Source organism: Lutra lutra, chromosome 6 (genome assembly GCF_902655055.1).
Source record: "Lutra lutra chromosome 6, mLutLut1.2, whole genome shotgun sequence".
NCBI lineage: Eukaryota > Metazoa > Chordata > Mammalia > Carnivora > Mustelidae > Lutra > Lutra lutra.
In genome coordinates, this window is record NC_062283.1 from 65,643,258 (window position 1) to 65,662,233 (window position 18,976).

At 45.8% G+C, this 18,976-nt stretch overlaps 1 protein-coding gene across 3 annotated transcripts in view; it reads right to left on the reverse strand.

The window, feature by feature from the left end:
- Positions 1 to 15,632, reverse strand: part of DAAM2 (dishevelled associated activator of morphogenesis 2) — a 126,602-nt gene extending 110,970 nt beyond the window's left edge. For 2 of the 3 annotated variants that reach the window (XM_047732874.1, XM_047732870.1), the window contains exon 1: positions 15,494 to 15,632. The gene's annotated coding sequence lies outside the window, so the exon portion shown is untranslated. Of the gene's footprint in view, positions 1 to 14,750; positions 15,006 to 15,493 lie in introns of those variants that run through there. The other variant, XM_047732873.1, reaches the window with a different exon arrangement.
- Positions 15,633 to 18,976: the final 3,344 nt, after the last annotated feature.

Below are 18,976 nucleotides of genomic sequence, written 5' to 3' on the forward strand. Positions count from 1 at the left end.
GACAGAGCCGAGGAGTGACTCTCAGCTCAGGGTTGCCTAGAACCGGTCGCAGGCTCGGTCAGCTCGGAGCGCGGCCAGAGGCCAGGGTGACGAGAGTCATTTGGCACTGTTCTCTGAGGGCGCACTGAGGAGTGGGGCCCCGGGCTCTCGGCTCCTCCGGGCAGAGACCGGGAGGCCGCCATCTTCATTCCCGTCCTCTGGAACTCTACGGAAAGCGCTCAGGGAACAAAAGCTCCCGAAAGCGAACCTGAGCGGATGACTCAGCGCGGCCCCGGGTAAGGGCGGTGCAACTCCGCCTGGGGCAAAGACGCTTGAGAATCACTACAACGGGCCCCTCCCCCAGAAGATCTACGGGAAACCCAGCCAGGACCAAGTTCACCTACCAAGGAGAACGGCGGAATTCCAGAGGAGAAGAAAGCAAGGCACGGAACTCATGGCTTTCTCCCCATGATTTTTAGCCTTGCAGTTAATTTAATTTTTTTTTTCTTTTTCAATTTTTTTTTCTTTTCCTCTTCTTCTGCTAAATTTTTTTTAACTTTTACCATTTTCTTTTTTTTAACGTTTTTTAAATAGTTTATCTAATATATATATATTTTTTCCTCTTTTTATATTTTTTTCTTTATCGGCTTTCTTTTTTTTAATAGTTTTTTTTTTTCTTTCTTTCTGAACCCCTTTTTATCCCCTTTCTCCCCCCTCACAATTCAGGATCTCTTCTGATTTGGCTAAAGCATATTTTCCTGGGGTTGTTGCCACCCTTTTAGTATTTTACTTGCTCCTTCATAAACTCTTATCTGGACAAAATGACAAGGCGGAAAAATTCACAACAAAAAAAAGAACAAGAGGCAATACTATTAGGCTAGGGACCTAATCAATACAGACATTGGTAATATGTCAGATATAGAGTTCAGAATGATGATTCTCAAGGTTCTAGCCGGGCTTGAAAAAGGCATGGAAGATATTAAAGCAACCCTCTCGGGAGATATAAAAGCCCTTTCTGGAGAAATAAAAGAACTAAAATCTAACCAAGTTGAAATCAAAAAAGCTATTAATGAGGTGCAATCAAAAATGGAGGCTCTCACTGCTAGGATAAATGAGGCAGAAGAAAGAATTAGTGATATAGAAGACCAAATGACAGAGAATAAAGAAGCTGAGCAAAAGAGGAACAAACAGCTACTGGACCACGAGGGGAGAATTCGAGAGATAAGTGACACCATAAGACGAAACAACATTAGAATAATTGGGATTCCAGAAGAAGAGGAAACAGAGAGGGGAGCAGAAGGTATATTGGAGAGAATTATTGGAGAGAATTTCCCCAATATGGCAAAGGGAACAAGCATCAAAATCCAGGAGGTTCAGAGAACCCCCCTCAAAATCAATAAGAATAGGTCTACACCCCATCACCTAATAGTAAAATTGACAAGTCTTAGTGACAAAGAAAAGATCCTGAAAGCAGCCCGGGAAAAGAAGTCTGTAACGTACAATGGTAAAAATATTAGATTGGCAGCAGACTTATCCACAGAGACCTGGCAGGCCAGAAAGAGCTGGAATGATATATTCAGAGTACTAAATGAGAAAAACATGCAGCCAAGAATACTATATCCAGCTAGGCTATCATTGAAAATAGACAGAGAGATTAAAAGCTTCCAGGACAAACAAAAACTGAAAGAATTTGCAAATACCAAACCAGCTCTACAGGAAATATTGAAAGGGGTCCTCTAAGCAAAGAGAGACCCTCAAAGTAGTAGATCAGAAAGAAACAGAGACAATATACAATAACAGTCACCTTACAGGCAATACAATGGCACTAAATTCATATCTCTCAATACTTACCCTGAATGTTAATGGGCTAAATGCCCCAATCAAAAGACACAGGGTATCAGAATGGATAAAAAAACAAAAACCATCTATATGTTGCCTACAAGAAACTCATCTTACACCCGAAGACACCTCCAGGTTTAAAGTGAGGGGGTGGAAAAGAATTTACCATGCTAATGGACATCAGAAGAAAGCAGGAGTGGCAATCCTTATATCAGATCAATTAGATTTTAAGCCAAAGATTATAATAAGAGATGAGGAAGGACACTCTATCATACTCAAAGGAACTGTCCAACAAGAAGATCTAACAGTTTTAAATATCTATGCCCCTAACGTGGGAGCAGCCAACTATATAAACCAATTAATAACAAAATCAAAGAAACACATCGACAAGAATACAATAATAGTAGGGGATTTTAACACTCCCCTCACTGAAATGGACAGATCATCCAAGCAAAAGATCAACAAGGAAATCAAGGCCTTAAATGACACACTGGACCAGATGGACATCACAGATATATTCAGAACATTTCATCCCAAAGCAACAGAATACACATTCTTCTCTAGTGCACATGGAACGTTCTCCAGAATATATCACATTCTTGGTACTAAATCAAGTCTCAACCGGTATCAAAAGATTGGGATCATTCCCTGCATATTTTCAGACCACAATGCTCTAAAGCTAGAACTCAATAACAAGAGGAAATTTGGAAAGAACCCAAATACATGGAGACTAAACAGCATCCTTCTAAAGAATGAATGGGTCAACCAGGAAATCAAAGACGAATTGAAAAAAATTATGGGAACAAATGATAATGAAAACACAACAGTTCAGAATCTGTGGGACACAACAAAGGCAGTCCTGAGAGGAAAATATATAGCAGTACAAGCCTTTCTCAAGAAACAAGAAAGGTCTCAGGTACACAACCTAACCCTACACCTAAAGGAGCTGGAGAAAGAACAAGAAAGAAACCCTAAACCCAGCAGGAGAAGAGAAATCATAAAGATCAGAGCAGAAATCAATGAAATAGAAACCAAAAAAAACAATAGAACAAATCAACGAAACGAGGAGCCGGTTCTTTGAAAGAATTAATAAGATTGATAAACCCCTGGCCAGACTTATCAAAAAGAAAAGAGAAGGGACCCAAATAAATAAAATCATGAATGAAAGAGGAGAGATCACAACGAACACCAAAGAAATACAGACAATTATAAGAACATACTATGAGCAACTCTACACCAACAAATTTGACAATCTGGAAGAAATGGATGCATTCCTAGAGACATATAAACTACCACAACTGAACCAGGAAGAAATAGAAAGCCTGAACAGACCCATAACCAGTAAGGAGATTGAAACAGTCATCCAAAATCTCCAAACAAACAAAAGCCCAGGGCCAGACGGCTTCCCGGGGGAATTCTACCAAACATTTAAAGAAGAACTAATTCCTATTCTCCTGAAACTGTTCCAAAAAATAGCAATAGAAGGAAAACTTCCAAACTCATTTTATGAGGCCAGCATCACCTTGATCCCAAAACCAGACAAGGATCCCAACAAAAAAGAGAACTACAGACCAATATCCTTGATGAACACAGATGCAAAAATTCTCGCCAAAATACTAGCCAATAGGATTCAACAGTACGTTAAAAGGATTATTCACCACGACCAAGTGGGATTTATTCCAGGGCTGCAAGGCTGGTTCAACATCCGCAAATCAATCAATGTGATACAACACATTAATAAAAGAAAGAACAAGAACCATATGATACTCTCCATAGATGCTGAAAAAGCATTTGACAAAGTACAGCATCCCTTCCTGATCAAAACTCTTCAAAGTGTAGGGATAGACGGCACATACCTCAATATTATCAAAGCCATCTATGAAAAACCCACTGCAAATATCATTCTCAATGGAGAAAAACTGAAAGCTTTTCCGCTAAGGTCAGGAACACGGCAGGGATGTCCGTTATCACCACTGCTATTCAACATAGTACTAGAAGTCCTAGCCTCAGCAATCAGACAACAAAAGGAAATTAAAGGCATCCAAATCGGCAAAGAAGAAGTCAAACTATCACTCTTCGCAGATGATATGATACTCTATGTGGAAAACCCAAAAGACTCCACTCCAAAACTGCTAGAACTTGTTCAGGAATTCAGTAAAGTGTCAGGATATAAAATCAATGCACAGAAATCAGTTGCATTTCTCTACACCAACAACAAGACAGAAGAAAGAGAAATTAAGGAGTCCATCCCATTTACAATTGCACCCAAAACTATAAGATACCTAGGAATAAACCTAACCAAAGAGACTAAGAATCTATACTCAGAAAACTATAAAGTACTCATGAAAGAAATTGAGGAAGACACAAAGAAATGGAAAAATGTTCCATGCTCCTGGATTGGAAGAATAAATATTGTGAAAATGTCTATGCTACCTAAAGCAATCTACACATTTAATGCAATTCCTATCAAAGTACCATCCATTTTTTTCAAAGAAATGGAACAAATAATCCTCAAATTTATATGGAACCAGAAAAGACCTCGAATAGCCAAAGGAATATTGAAAAAGAAAGCCAAAGTTGGTGGCATCACAATTCCGGACTTCAAGCTCTATTACAAAGCTGTCATCATCAAGACAGCATGGTACTGGCACAAAAACAGACACATAGATCAATGGAACAGAATAGAGAGCCCAGAAATGGACCCTCAACTCTATGGTCAACTCATCTTCGACAAAGCAGGAAAGAATGTCCAATGGAACAAAGACAGCCTCTTCAATAAATGGTGTTGGGAAAATTGGACAGCCACATGCAGAAAAATGAAATTGGATCATTTCCTTACACCACACATGAAAATAGACTCAAAATGGATGAAGGATCTCAATGTGAGAAAGGAATCCATCAAAATCCTCGAGGAGAACACAGGCAGCAACCTCTTCGACGTCAGCCGCAGCAACATCTTCCTAGGAACATCACCAAAGGCAAGGGAAGCAAGGGCAAAAATGAACTTTTGGGATTTTATCAAGATCAAAAGCTTTTGCACAGCAAAGGAAACAGTGAACAAAACCAAAAGACAACCGACAGAATGGGAGAAGATATTTGCAAATGACATATCAGATAAAGGGCTAGTGTCCAAAATCTATAAAGAACTTAGCAAACTCAACACCCAAAGAACAAATAATCCAATCAAGAAATGGGCAGAGGACATGAACAGACATTTCTGCAAAGAAGACATCCAGATGGCCAACAGACACATGAAAAAGTGCTCCATATCACTCGGCATCAGGGAAATACAAATCAAAACCACCATGAGATATCACGTCACACCAGTCAGAATGGCTAAAATTAACAAGTCAGGAAATGACAGATGCTGGCGAGGATGCGGAGAAAGGGGAACCCTCCTCCACTGTTGGTGGGAATGCAAGCTGGTGCAACCACTCTGGAAAACAGCATGGAGGTTCCTCAAAATGTTGAAAATAGAACTACCCTATGACCCAGCAATTGCACTGCTGGGTATTTACCCTAAAGATACAAACATAGTGATCCGAAGGGGCACGTGCACCCGAATGTTTATAGCAGCAATGTCTACAATAGCCAAACTATGGAAAGAACCTAGATGTCCATCTACAGACGAATGGATAAAGAAGATGTGGTATATATACACAATGGAATACTATGCAGCCATCAAAAGAAATGAAATCTTGCCATTTGCGACGACGTGGATGGAACTAGAGGGTATCATGCTTAGCGAAATAAGTCAATCGGAGAAAGACAACTATCATATGATCTCCCTGATATGAGGGAGAGGAGATGCAACATGGGGGGTCGAGGGGGTAGGAGAAGAGTAAATGAAACAAGATGGGATTGGGAGGGAGACAAACCATAAGTGACTCTTAATCTCACAAAACAAACTGAGGGTTGATGGGGGGAGGGGGTTGGGAGAGGGGGTGGGGTTATGGATATCGGGGAGGGTATGTGCTATGGTGAGTGTTGTGAAGTGTGTAAACCTGGCGATTCGCAGACCTGTACCCCTGGGGATAAAAATATATGTTTATAAAGCTGTAAAAAAAAAAAAAAAAAAGAAAGAAAGAAAGGATGAATCCCCAAGTTTTGTAGCAACATGGACGGGACTGGAAGAGATTATGCTGAGTGAAATAAGTCAAGCAGAGAGAGTCAATTATCATATGGTTTCACTTATTTGTGGAGCATAACAAATAGCATGGAGGACAAGGGGAGATGTTGAGGAGAAGGGAGTTGAGGGAAATTGGAAGGGGAGGTGAACCATGAGAGACTATGGACTCTGAAAAACGATCTGAGAATTTTGAAGGGGTGGGGGGTGGGAGGTTGGGGGCACCAGGTGGTGGGCATTGTAGAGGGCACGGATTGCATGGAGCACTGGGTGTGGTGCAAAAATAATGAATACTGTTATGCTGAAAAAAATAAAAAAATTAAAAAAAAAAAAAAAAAGAAGGGAAGGTTAAAATGCTTTGGCCTTCCCACTGCCCCAAGTCTGCAGAAACTCTGAATTTGCTTCCAACTTCCAAAGCCACCTTGGGCAGTATGGAAATACTGACCAATCTTCCCGCTGACCTAGAGTCACTCCCTTCCCTCGCTGCCTGGTCCTGGGTCCTTGACGCTGGGGACTGTGGTGTCTGGGAGGAAGTGAGGAAGGATTGACGTGGCCCCCAGGAATGTGGTCAGATGTTGAGCTGTGAGTCTAGGTCCCTGAGTCTGGTACACCGCGCATCTATCTCACAGGCAAGCTTGGCTTTGGCACTCGGGTAGACGATCAGTATATGAGAGAGAGAGAGAAAGAGGCAGAAGAGAGAGGCAGAAGGTTCAACACAGCACCAAAGCCTGCCTATGCTTAGGACAAGGCAAAGGGAAACAAACATCCCTAAGGGTGAATCAGATCCGCCAGAGATCCATGCAAACACTCGGTGATTAAGTCTGCAGGTGGGAAAGCCGCCCCCGATGGGCCAGCAGGGTTCTCTGACACTGCACCCCACTTTGTATTACAGAAGCACTGTTAAGATGGAAAGGAATTCCCAAAGGCCAACTTGTCCTGCCCCCCCTTCTCCATCTGGTCATGCTTCTATCCACATATACCCAAACCCTTCAGCCTCACATGGGCGGGGGTGGGACAGGGCACACACAAGTTTAGCAATAAAATTCAAAACTCTTGCTCGGTCTGTCCAGTTATGACACAGCGCTATTTGTAGGGAAATCAGTTGGGTCTCACCTAGGAAACACACAAGATAGAGCACAGCCACCAATGATTACCTAGAAAATAATGGGTTGCTCCAAACCAATTTCATATGAAAGAGTCAAAATGTCTGAAGCGGGCAGCAGGTTATTCGGAAGGGCTTTTAGAATCCATCCCCCATGGGACAGAGGGACGGACAGGAGGGAACACTGGGCAGAAGGAGAAGTGCAGTCGCCAGGCCCTCAGTGAAGGCCTTGGTCAACCCCACGCAGAGCCCTGAAGCTGGGATGCCCTTTAGAAGCTTCCCAAATTGGTACAAAGAGGCCAAGCCTTCATTGCTCCCACCAATCATTGGGTGCAGGTGACCCAGGAGGGGAGGGTGGGCAGGGCAACTCTCTTCAGCGGAGACCAGTACAAAGTGGGCTGGCCACGGGGGTCAGTCCAGAGCGAGAGTCAGGGCGGCACAGCCTATGTCCGCTATGCGGGGATCTGGACCCAGCAGGTGATCTGAGTGTGGAGTCCACACACCTGACCATTACACTACACTGCCCGATCTATTTCCATCAGGATGGTTTTCCCATCTAATGCATGTCTTTGATATTTCCCGCTGCATTCCTGCTCAGTCAGTGATAGAGGAGAAAGAAGCCGGGAAGGTTAAATTGGATGAGAAGGGGGAGGGCGAGCCAGAAGGCCTGATGCTCGATAGCTTCCCTAGGGGACCAAGGAGGACTACAGGAAACATACGCTCCTATCCCAGATGGTCACCAGCCTAGGTATATCCATCACTCAGCCTGAGTGCCAGAATGCAACTTTCCTGGGTGATGGATGCTTGATCTGTCAGAAGCAGAGACTCAGACTGGTGATCATTCAGGATGAAACCATGTTTAATAACTGACTGATGCATAAATAAATATGCCTACAAGAAGGACATGATCTCAAATGTATAGAGCTGTGTGTGTTTGTCTCAGCCTAAAGAAATCAGAAAAAATAAAAAGGAGATGATGCATGGCGGGGGTGACCTGACATGATCAAGGGGAAGAAAAGTATGCCATGGAGTAACATGCAAGGGTAGATTCGGTTTCACGAGAAAGAAACGTTCAGACAATAGGTCCCATCTTTCTGTGTATGCACTGGTAGTATTTGTATCAACGAAGTACAAGGTAAATTGGCTGTAATCTAGGCTATTAACATTAATGGCGAGGGGGTGGAGGGGGTAATGTTACTCATTTTCCACTTGTCTTATTTTTCTGCATGATATTGATTCACTTGTTTAAGCAAGTAAGAATTATTCAGAATGTGGAAAAATCAAAGAATATGCTTTTAAAAATGATCAGCATAGTGCCAGGTGCAGAGTAGGGTCTTATACAGAAGTATTATTTCATTCCCCCTCCCTGCCCCTCACCTCAATTAAGTAGCTCTGAATGGTTCATTGGGGGTTGATCAAAAGGCCAAGATTTTTCTGTGCCCTCCTCTTAATCATTAGAAGAGAACTTTAATAATCTTCCACACAAAATATGTGTCTGCCATCAAAATAAATCTGCCACTGAAAGCTATAAAAATTATGCAGCACGTTCTAAATGGCAATGCTGTGAATTATCTGCTGTTTGCTATTATCCGTGACCATGCTTCTCTCTATGACCATGCTAACAAAAGCTGACCATACCAAGCCAACTCCCAATTATCTTGGCACATATACATGCAAAGCCTGGAGAAGCCAAAACCCAACTTTTCATCACATCTGCTGACCAGAAACCAAAGGGTGGGTTTTATGTTTCTTCTGTCTTTCCCTGTCCCTGGCTACCCCTTAGGAGAGGTGTTCCAGAGGGCAGGAACCAGGAGCACCCAGGAATGAAGACACAAAGAGTCCCATCATCTATAAACTGAGTGGCTCTTCTCTATGCGGTTGGCTATGGGGATTTTCTCTTGAAGCCCCGTTAGCACCTGGGTAAGCCCTACTCACTCCTCAAGAGTTAATTCAGATATCACGGAGTTGAATCAAGGGTCTAGTAGACATAATTTGGCTACGAGGTGTGGAGTCAATGATGCAATTTGATTTTTATGAGCTCCACACATAGAAGGCATGAAGGAGACTCATTTCTTGTCTGATGATGCAAGGTGTTTGATGTTGTGACAGAGCTGGGTGCTGTGTTTGTGAGAGTCAAGAGGAAACAGTGATTGGGGGAAGCCTCACAGAGGGCATCTGACAGAGAAGCGGACACTGGAGTAAGCCTGGCAGGAAGACAAGCACTGGGGAAGGGCTTTTCAGATAGACAGAACTATGAACAAGGGTGCAGAGGTGGGATGGGCTTATGACCAGATTAAGTGCAATAAATCCTAAGTGAACCCGGGAGGAATGATGAGGACTGCTGGTCGAGATAACACTCAGACATTCAGGAGCACCTGTGTTGTCTTGAAAGGACAATCATCACCTCAGAAACCCATTCTTCTTCATCCTACCACCTCACCAACTGATTCTATTTGACCACCACCTCCCTTATTTCTGTCCAGAATATTAGATGTGGATTTTTTACTTTAATCTAGTTCTTTTTGCTTTTACTTGGTTAATTGCCAGTCCTCTCAAATCCTCTCAACTATCCTGCGAGGGACGTGTGATTCATTATCATCCCCCATCCCCCTTTTCCAGGTGAGAAAACTGAGACTCACGGAGTAAATAATACGCAAGGTCTTACATCAGGTAAGTGGGCCAGGATGCAAGCACAATTTGCCTGATTCTAGAACCCATATTCTTAACCACCATGCTGTCCTGTCCAGCTCCAAAATATACCCTCTGTTTCCATCAGAGGTCCAGAGCAGGAACCAGCAAGCCTTTCCTTTTCTGTTAAAGGTTCAGACAGTAAATATTGTCAGGTCTGCGAGGCTGATAGTCTCTGCCACAACACTCAACTCTTGCCCTTTTAGCGCAAAAGCAGCCATAGACAATGTATCAACAAATGTCATGGCTGGGTTCCAATAAAACTTTACTTACAAGACAAGGTGATAGGCTGGATTTGGCTGTTGTAATTGCTGGCTCCTAATATATAATAGTTTGTTCATTCCTTCATTCACATAACCAACATTCGCTGAGTGACTTGCGCCCGGCACAGCTCCACGTTATGGGGCTACAGGGATCACCATACAAGCACTGCCCTTTTGAAGCTTAAATCCAGGGAAAACATTGGCTGGTTCTTTTTTTTTTTTTTTTTTTTTTCTTAACCCATGCCTGACACCCTGAATCTTAACGTTGGTACTCTCCACTCTCCACTTTGACTTTAGGCTGTCACTTATATTCGGATCACTTGGGGAACTATCAAGACAAAACGATCCATGCCTGGGTCCCACTCCCCAGAGATTCTAATTTAATTGGTCTGGGGTGGGCCCAGGCCCACACATTTGAGACTTTTACTGGCTTCCCAGGTGATTCTAATGGGCAGCCAGTGTTGTGCCCCATCACCTGGGGAGCTGTTCCCCTCCTGTTTCCTCCACCCGCTGGGGGAAATAGGGTAAGTCTTTTAAGCCCTCAGAGTCTGAGCTGTGAAATATGGTCAATGCCAATCTCATAGGATTGTTCTAAGGATGAAATGAGGCCACCTGCTTTTCAAACTGTAGGCTGTTATGCAAATGTAAGGCACTATTGACATCATGCCATTATTATTCGGTTTCAATATCAGTGATTTCTTTCCCTGGTGTTGACTTTAATTCTTTGAGCCCAGACTGCATTTGGGATTTCTAAAATATGCTCTATGGAGAGTTCACTAATAGCCCGGGTTCATGGGTCAGTGAGTTGGTGGCCTTTCCTTTCTTCCCATAGAAGATCACATGGGGCTCCCATTTGTTTGGCATGGGGAACACCGAGCTGTGCCACCCCACTTCTGAATTAAAGGTCTCCATCTCCAACCTGAGATTAGCTGACCTTTGAGCATGCTGCTAAGCCTTGAATAAGTAGCTTATTTGCTTTGACTCGTGGACAAATGTCCAAATCTATGTACTTTCTTGAGCTTAGAACCAGAGGGGGAAAGGTCCCTAACATTTTGCTAAGCACTGGGCAGTTTGCTAGATCCTACCCATATATCATTCTGTCTCACCTTCAGAACAAGCCTGTGAAGTAAGAGGAGTCATTGTTTTCATTTGACAGGTGAAGAAGGATCAGAAAGGAAGAATAGCTTGTGACCCACTGGTGCCAAACTCAAACTTAATCTGCTTGATTCTGAGCCTCCTTTCATAGAACCATGAGGTAGCCTACAGGTAACTCAGCTCCTCTCCAGCCAGAACCCAAAGAGATACCAAACTGCCTAAGGTTTATATTTTTCCGGGTTCTTTTTGTTCTTTGCTTTGTTTTGTTTTGTTTTGTTTTGTTTTCTCTCCTGTGGATGGGAACCCCAGAAAGAACCCCACAACACCTGCTAACCCCCTTAGTCCATTAAGCTTGCACATTACTGGCAGAATGACACACATGGGTCTGAAGAAAAGGCATTCCGTCTCTACACAGTGTCTTGACAGTGCAGTTTTATAACCTCATAAAGACCAAAAAAAAAAAAAAAAAAACCCAACACCAAAAAATGTGAGAAGGGAGCTGGAGAACTAGATACTGCCAGGAGTGAGGAATTCACTGACCCCAATCTGGGCCATCTCAAGAGAAGTTGGCCACGGGCTGAGCCTCTTAAAAGCTGAAAAGTCATCCCAGGCCATGGTTAAAGAGAGAGCTTGAACAAAACAGAAACAAATGTGATCTTCAACATCTTAAATGTCAAGTTGACGGATAACTTAGAAGCTCTGAGATGGGTCAGGAGAACCTGCAGATGCTGTCTCCAGCCTCTGGTGCTCCTTCTGTCTGTGGGACTAGCCACGCCCCAAGAGAGTGTATCAATGGGGGGCCACCTCCCCACTCCATAGACGCCATAGACACTTGGGGATAGCTTCCATACTTTACGACCCATCACAGTCTCCCCTTACTCTGACTCCAGAGTCCTGAGGAACAGTGGCTGCCTAATGGATCTCAGACCTCGGGCTGATTCTTCGAGACTCCCCTGGTTCTTGATCTTCCGGCCCCACGCACAACCCCCAGACCCATATGAATGGCTCTGCTGCCATCCTCCCTTCTGAGAGATCTCCAACACAGAAGTGGTTTCTGGGCCAGATACCCAGGACGCCTGCAACCTCCTCCCACTGCTCGGGGTAACAGACCAGGTATGCTCCCGGATCATCCCCACTGGTCACCTTCTCTAAAGGGAGGAAATAAGGGTGACCAGAGCCCTGGGACTGCCACCTATTGGCTTTTAATAAAAGCCAGGAAAACATGTAGCCAGGTTTGGGGAGAGGTCCTTTCCAAAAAACATGGACTCCTGATGGCTGAAAAATGAAGAAATAACATTATGCTCTTCCCTTCATTAAGGACCTATGACATCGTTAGCTTTGTTCTTAGTCCTTTTGCACAAATGCTATTTTTGCAATAACCTTGTGAGGTCATTATCCCCATTTTACAGATGAGGAAGCTGGGGCTCAGAAGGAGTAAGTACTATCTACCTCAGGTTCCTAATCCTCTCCCAGGGCCATCTGCTCTGAGATCTGCACTCCCTCTGCTATCCCAGGGTGTATCTGAAGTCCAGGGCTGAAGGACGCAGGATCCCCAACCATAGAGACTCAGGCTGTGGAGGCTCCTTTGCTATCGAAGCCAAGTTGTTCTGCCTGCCAGGTGCGCCTGCCCTTGGGACCTTCAGGAAAGAGCCTGAGTTCCATCCTCTCCAAGTATGCCGATCTCCGAGATGACCCAAGAACCGGCCAGAAGCTGGAGCTGACAGAAGAGGCAATGAGATCAGCCCAAGCACCAGTGGTCTGGGCACTCAACCTGGGTCTGTAGTTGGCGAAACGTCTCCCAGAGCAAACCCAGAAAGGTTAGAACCCCACGAACCAGCCAGAGAAAGCCGACATGAGGGGAGGGTTGCCAGCGCAGTTCTTGCCCTCGGCTCTCCCTGAGGGCTCCTGCACAGGGACGGCAGTATTTCTCAGAGACTGCCGGCTCTACGTCCCCCGTGTCCCTGAGTCTTCAGCCTTCTATTTGCACATAGCGGGAATGGGTGGGAACATTTAAAATTGGTATTTCCACTGGCTCCACTAAATCAAAGAAACAAGCCTCTGCCTCGTTGATTATCTTTGTAGCCTCCCAACCACCTGCCCCTAGGCTCACCCCCTTCTTTACTCCTGCGTCCAACTCTCTTCAGTGAAAGGCAGAGTTTAACCTGTTTAGTTTCGAGAACTCTAAGGGTGGGGGGTTGGGAAAGCAGACTGGGGAGAGAACATGTTCCCACAGAAAGCAGTAGGCTTTCAACCTCCCCCACACTCACCAAAAGAAAACACATTCACAGGCCTTCCTACTGGTCCTGCCCTCTCTGCCTCCTGCTTCCTGAACTCCTGACTTTCTTCTGAGGGCTAAGGCCTGGGAGAAGTTTCCTCTTTCTGTCCTGTGGGGGGCACGAGTATTCGCTCAGCATCCCAGGATCTGGAGGAAAAGCTCTGGAAACTCGGGAGTTAGGAGCCAGAGCAGGCAACAGAAGCAGGCAGCAGGACAATAATAGCACAGTTGTTTTTGGTAAAGGAAGAAATGGGAGTCGGCTGCAGCTCCCAGAACAGAAGAGAAATGGGCTGTTTGTGCTTTCATGCCTGAGGCCAGGACCATCCCCGCACAGTCACGAAGGCATAAACATGTGCCTGCACGTGCATCTCGTGGTACCCAATGACCCCTGCTTACACGCACTTTTGTTTACACTGCCCTCGGAATGGTTTCCCTCTTCTTCATGACATTTAAGCTGAAGACACAACTTCTGAAATGAAACGAGTCTTTCTGACATTGCTGTCTGCTCAGTCCTTTACGGCACTTCCGCAGGGGTCAATTTGTATAATTGCTAAAATCTACCCCGAATCTCAAACTTCCTGTGGGTCCGTTTTTATATCCAGATGACCTCCCTGTCCCTTCAATCCCTCATTTTCCTAGGACACGGGGAGAGTCTGGCAATCTTCCTCCCACCCAAACATTGTAGGCTGGCTCTCTTGCAAAATATAAAACCAGAGACCGAGTGAGGGCAAAGTGAAAGGGCTCTCTTTGTGGTCCTTGGTTCTTGGGCCCAACTACTGACATCCAGCACCGTGCCTGGGGCCGTCCAGGGCTAGCCAATGCCTAGCCACTGGCTCTGAGAGCACAATCCCCCTCTGCTTCCTAGGGAAAATCCACTCCCTCCAGCAGCCCACTCTTCAGAGAAATCCAAGAAACTGACACCAAACCGGGAAGAGGGGAAACACAAAACTAAACTCTTGAAAGATGGGAAGTTGCTTTCATTCCCATGTAGATTTCAAGGAAAACCTCCAGGGATTCTTTCCTGGAGAGGCGTAATTTTCCTTCCTACCTTCCCAGGAACTCTGCAAATCCACCAGAGAGGTGGAAAAGTGGCCAAGGCAGAGAGAGAAGAGTTAAATCAAGCCCAGACCTCGGCAATCTGTGTTCAATTTTGATAAAAATCTCTCTCCCTCTCCCCCACCACCCCCCTTCCTCCATCCCACAGCTCAGACATGTCTCTTTATGTTAGGAGCTTGCATCTTGTTTGGGACACCGCGGCTCCTCCAAAACCGGGCACATCCCTCCCTGTGGGCCCATGTGGCAGACGCCTGGGGCAGGACTGGCCACCGCACCGAAGTGTCCCGACCACCACCACCTCCGCCTCCTCATCCTCCTTACAATTACCTGCCTCCAGCCCGGATCCTTCCTTCCTCTGTTAAGTCAAAGTCCCATTGCCTGGTGATGTCAGGGCCACAGCAGGAGGCTGGACGGCAGCCGCAGGTGCTGAGGTCCCCAGAGTCAGGACCCCTTTTCTGGGATGCTCCTTCCCTCGCCCCAGGTCCCACTGTGGCTGAGAGCAAGACCCTCCCGCTCCCTCTGCCCTGCCTGCTGGCCAGAGGCCAGCCTTTCGCGTGGGAGCTGGGGCTGGGGAAGAGTTAAATCACCGGAACGAAGTCACAAGCTGAGCGGGGGGGGGGGGGGGGGGGGGGGAGCCACCACCAAAAAGTTATCCGCTTCGGGGTTACCAGCTATGTGGCTATGTTCGACCACTTGTGACAACAAGGAATCAGATTTCAAAGTCACAAAAAATTTTTTTTTCTAAGTTTCCCAAAGACATTTCCTGTGTCCAGATGTGCCAATACACAGACACAGACACACACGCGAATCACACCCGTGGGCGCACAGATACGCACACAGGCCCCGGGAGCCCACTCCTGGACCGGTGGCTCCTGCAAACACTTTGCAGAAACAAAACAGGCAGCCTGCGGAGCGGCCGCCTCTCCGGTCCCCTTTCAGCACTGCAAAGAAAGCGGGGTTGGGGGTGAGGGGTGTTGGAAAAGAAGTGTGGAGGTGCCGGCAGAAAGCGCCCGCCGCCCCGCCCGCCCCGCCCGGCGCGAAGCGGGGCAGAGGCAGGGCCGCGCACTTACTCCGAGGACCCCATGGCGCGGCCGCAGCTCCCCGCAGCCCCGAAGCCGCCGCGCCACCGCTGCCGCCGCCGCCGCCGCCGCCGCCGGCCGCCGCTCGCCCTGGCTCCTCTGGGCGCCCCCGGGCTCCGAGAGCGGGCGGCGCGGCTCCCCGCCCGGCCGGCCCGCGCCCCCGCCCGCCCCACTCTGACGTCAGGCGTCTTGGAGCGGGATATTTATGGCAAGGATACTCTGAATGTTCCCTAGGTAGAGTTCTGATTGCAGCTCCTTGGGATTTGTAATTTTCACACTTTCAGACAGAAAGGAGGGGAGGGAGGAAGGGCGAGCGCGGCCGGCAGGGCGAGGCAGACAATGAGGGTAGCTGTTTCCAACTTTGGCAAGGAGCCTTCTCAGGGCTCCCTGTTTGGGAAACAAGTGAGGGTCAAGGAGGCAAGAGTGGCGACCTGGGCAGCGGGGTTTGGGGCCTCTCCTCCCCTGGGGAAGGGGCGAGAAGACCTGGTCTGAGCCGGCTGCAGGGGTCAGGTGCCGGGGGATGCCTCTCGTTCCCCAAAGTGCCCCTCCAGGGGGGACCACAAGTCCCAGGAAGGTGCTGGGGCAAGGAGGGAGACAAACGAGGCAGACCAGAACAGCTAATTAGAAGCCCTGGTCCACACCCTAACAACTTTTCCATTTCTTCTTCGGGAGTGTGTACGTATAAAAAAAGTTTATTTTTATTAAATTACGTTCCACACTCCCTGCCTCTGTATAGCTTTTCCAACTCAGTGCCAGTCAATTCATCTTACTTCACTGCTTATATACAGAGTTTGAGCCGTTTACAATAGCTCTTATTCATAGTTTTAAAAATTACTTTTAATTTTTTTTTTCTTAAAAGTGATTGTGACCCACCTCTTTGACTCCACTGGAAATCGCCTCCGTCAAGAGCAAACGTGTCTTCCATGATTGGCACCATTGTCAGGGTGAGTGTTTGATCTCTCTACCCCATCCCCCAATCCCAGGAGTGTGCAAGCAAGGGTGCCCACACTAGGTGATGACTCTTGCAGAATTTTCTAGGTGTTTAGGACTGGGTTCCAGCAGTCACCTGTCCCTCCACCCAGCTAAAGAGACTTAAGAAAAGGGTTTGGCTTCACTGCCATCTTTCAAGAGAGGAGAAAAGGAGGCATAATGCTTTATCTTTCATGATTCCTACAGACTGGAGAATAAACATAAACGTGATACACATGATTATATAAATTGCTCGGGTAGTTCGATAACAGAAATGTGTATGTATTCAACTCCCTGTTAATGGGAAGGAGCACAGATAACCGCAAAGCATCACTAAAAAAACACAACTCTGGTGAACTTTCCATTAGCCCAGATGGGGTAGAAGTGGGGGGATGTCTTAACCACAGTTACAGTGCAGCAGGGATTCAAGGAGTTGGAATGTGTTTACCCCTTTGGCAGGAGCTGGTTAGGGTTGATTGCCAGAAGGAGCCAAGTCTTGGGTCTGAGCCTCTTGGTGGGGGACAGCCAAAATGTTTAGGTCCAAGCCACAGAGGGCCCACAGCCCTGCTGTTTGGTCACTGTCAGTTTGCCCTCCTGAGCAATATATCCCACTGCCATCTCCCTCCATCCCCTTCCTCACATTAAGGCTCCACTGGCAAGATGAACTGGGCTCTGTAGTAGACATTAAAAATTGACTTCCTGAAGCCATTGACAGGCTCCTTGTCCCTAGCATTCCACAACTAAAGAAACCGGAAGTCTACAATATTCACCACTCCGGACTCCGTGGTAGCGAGGGATAGCTAGGAAACCCAGTTCTGGCCAGTGAGGTTGGCATGCAAAGGCAAGAGTTAGCTTCCAGAAAAGCTCTTTAAGAAAAGGTCAGATTCAGATGGCATGCCCCTTCAACCCTTTGATGCTCCATATTCCTCCTTCCACCATTTCTTCTCTTTTGGAACACGGATATCATGCCTGGAAACACAGCAGCCATCCTGTAGCCTTGAGAACAAAAGTCACTCACTTTTGTTGAGTGCAGGATGGTAGAAGGAGTTGAGGCCCTAGAGGATATCCGTAAATGGCTGTGCCTTCCTCTGACTTCTTGTTAGGTGAGAAAAATAAATGTGTATGTGTTTAAATTAGAGTTGAGTCTTCCATTGTTCACAGCCAAGTATAATCTTACCAGATACATCTCGATCAGCTCACCAAGATATAATATTGGGACAATTCCCAAATAAAAACATTAGCTTATAGGGATAATTATTTTTAACATGAAACTTTGCACTGGCATAATTCTTTATAGTTTTCAAAGCCTATACACATATATCTCCTCTGAACCTCACAATTCAGGGAGCTATCACTATAGCCTCCATTTTTTTTTTTTTTACATATAAGAAAAGCCAGATCTGATAAGTGTCCTGCCCAAGGTCACACAGTCAGCAAATAAGGTACCTTGAATGCTAACCTAGTTCCTCTTGACTCTGATTCTATGGATTTTCCACAGCATCTTTCTAAGATCACAACAGAAATGTATAATGAAGAATCTGTATTCCTACTAAGCTGAAATGAACTCTACTTATTTCAACCTAAATGAAGCAGTTCGCAAGTAAATTCTGGAACCGGAAAGTGCCACAGTCCACTAGGGAATTAAGTTCCCAGATTCCCTTCACCTTCCAGCTCCCTTCTGGCATCCTGCCCTGGATCCCTGCAATCGCTCTTTCTTAAGTCAATGACCTTTTCTATGAATCCGTCCTGTCCCTCTTCATCCCCACATCCTTTAAAATGCTTATGCCACCCTTTTCTTGAAGCTCCTTTCTCTCAGGGACATCTTCCCATTACTTTGACTTCCTTATGTGGTTTCTCTTCCTTCATCTAGATGTTGGTGTTCCCCTAGAATCTGTCAGCAGCTGTCCTTCTGAGAGTCACAGACTGTCCTATGATTTCATCTTTTGTTGTGAATTCCACCACAAGTTCTTGGGGAGAGTCAACCACTGTTTCTACAACTAAATGTATATGCCAACCACCATTTTCTTCTCAACTTTGATCTCACTTTTCCAGCTATTTATTGTCATATTGCCCAGCATGTGGCAATGATTAAATAAATGGTATGTATTTTTAATTATTACTGTTTTTTAAAGATGCAGAAAAGTTCCTCAGGCATAAGAGACTTTTATGACTGACTCATTTCTAGTATCAGGAGCTATGATGTGACCATTCTCCCTTGAAAATCATATCATAGGTCAATTGAATTGTCTACAGTCATAAGAAGATGTAGTATAATTCATGGAAATGAGCAGCAGCAGTCCAAATAGAAATGAAGTGGCAGACCTAATGAGAAATAGAATATCCTCATTAACTGCTTTTAGAAATAACTCCTTTTACAATATCCTCAATTAACTCATTCCAGGCACAGAGAGAGAAAGGAAGGAATTAAAGATGAGGTGGGATAGGGCCAGACACTCAGCTGTGGTGTGTGGGAACAGGAGAAATGAGGCTGTGTAATGGAATATT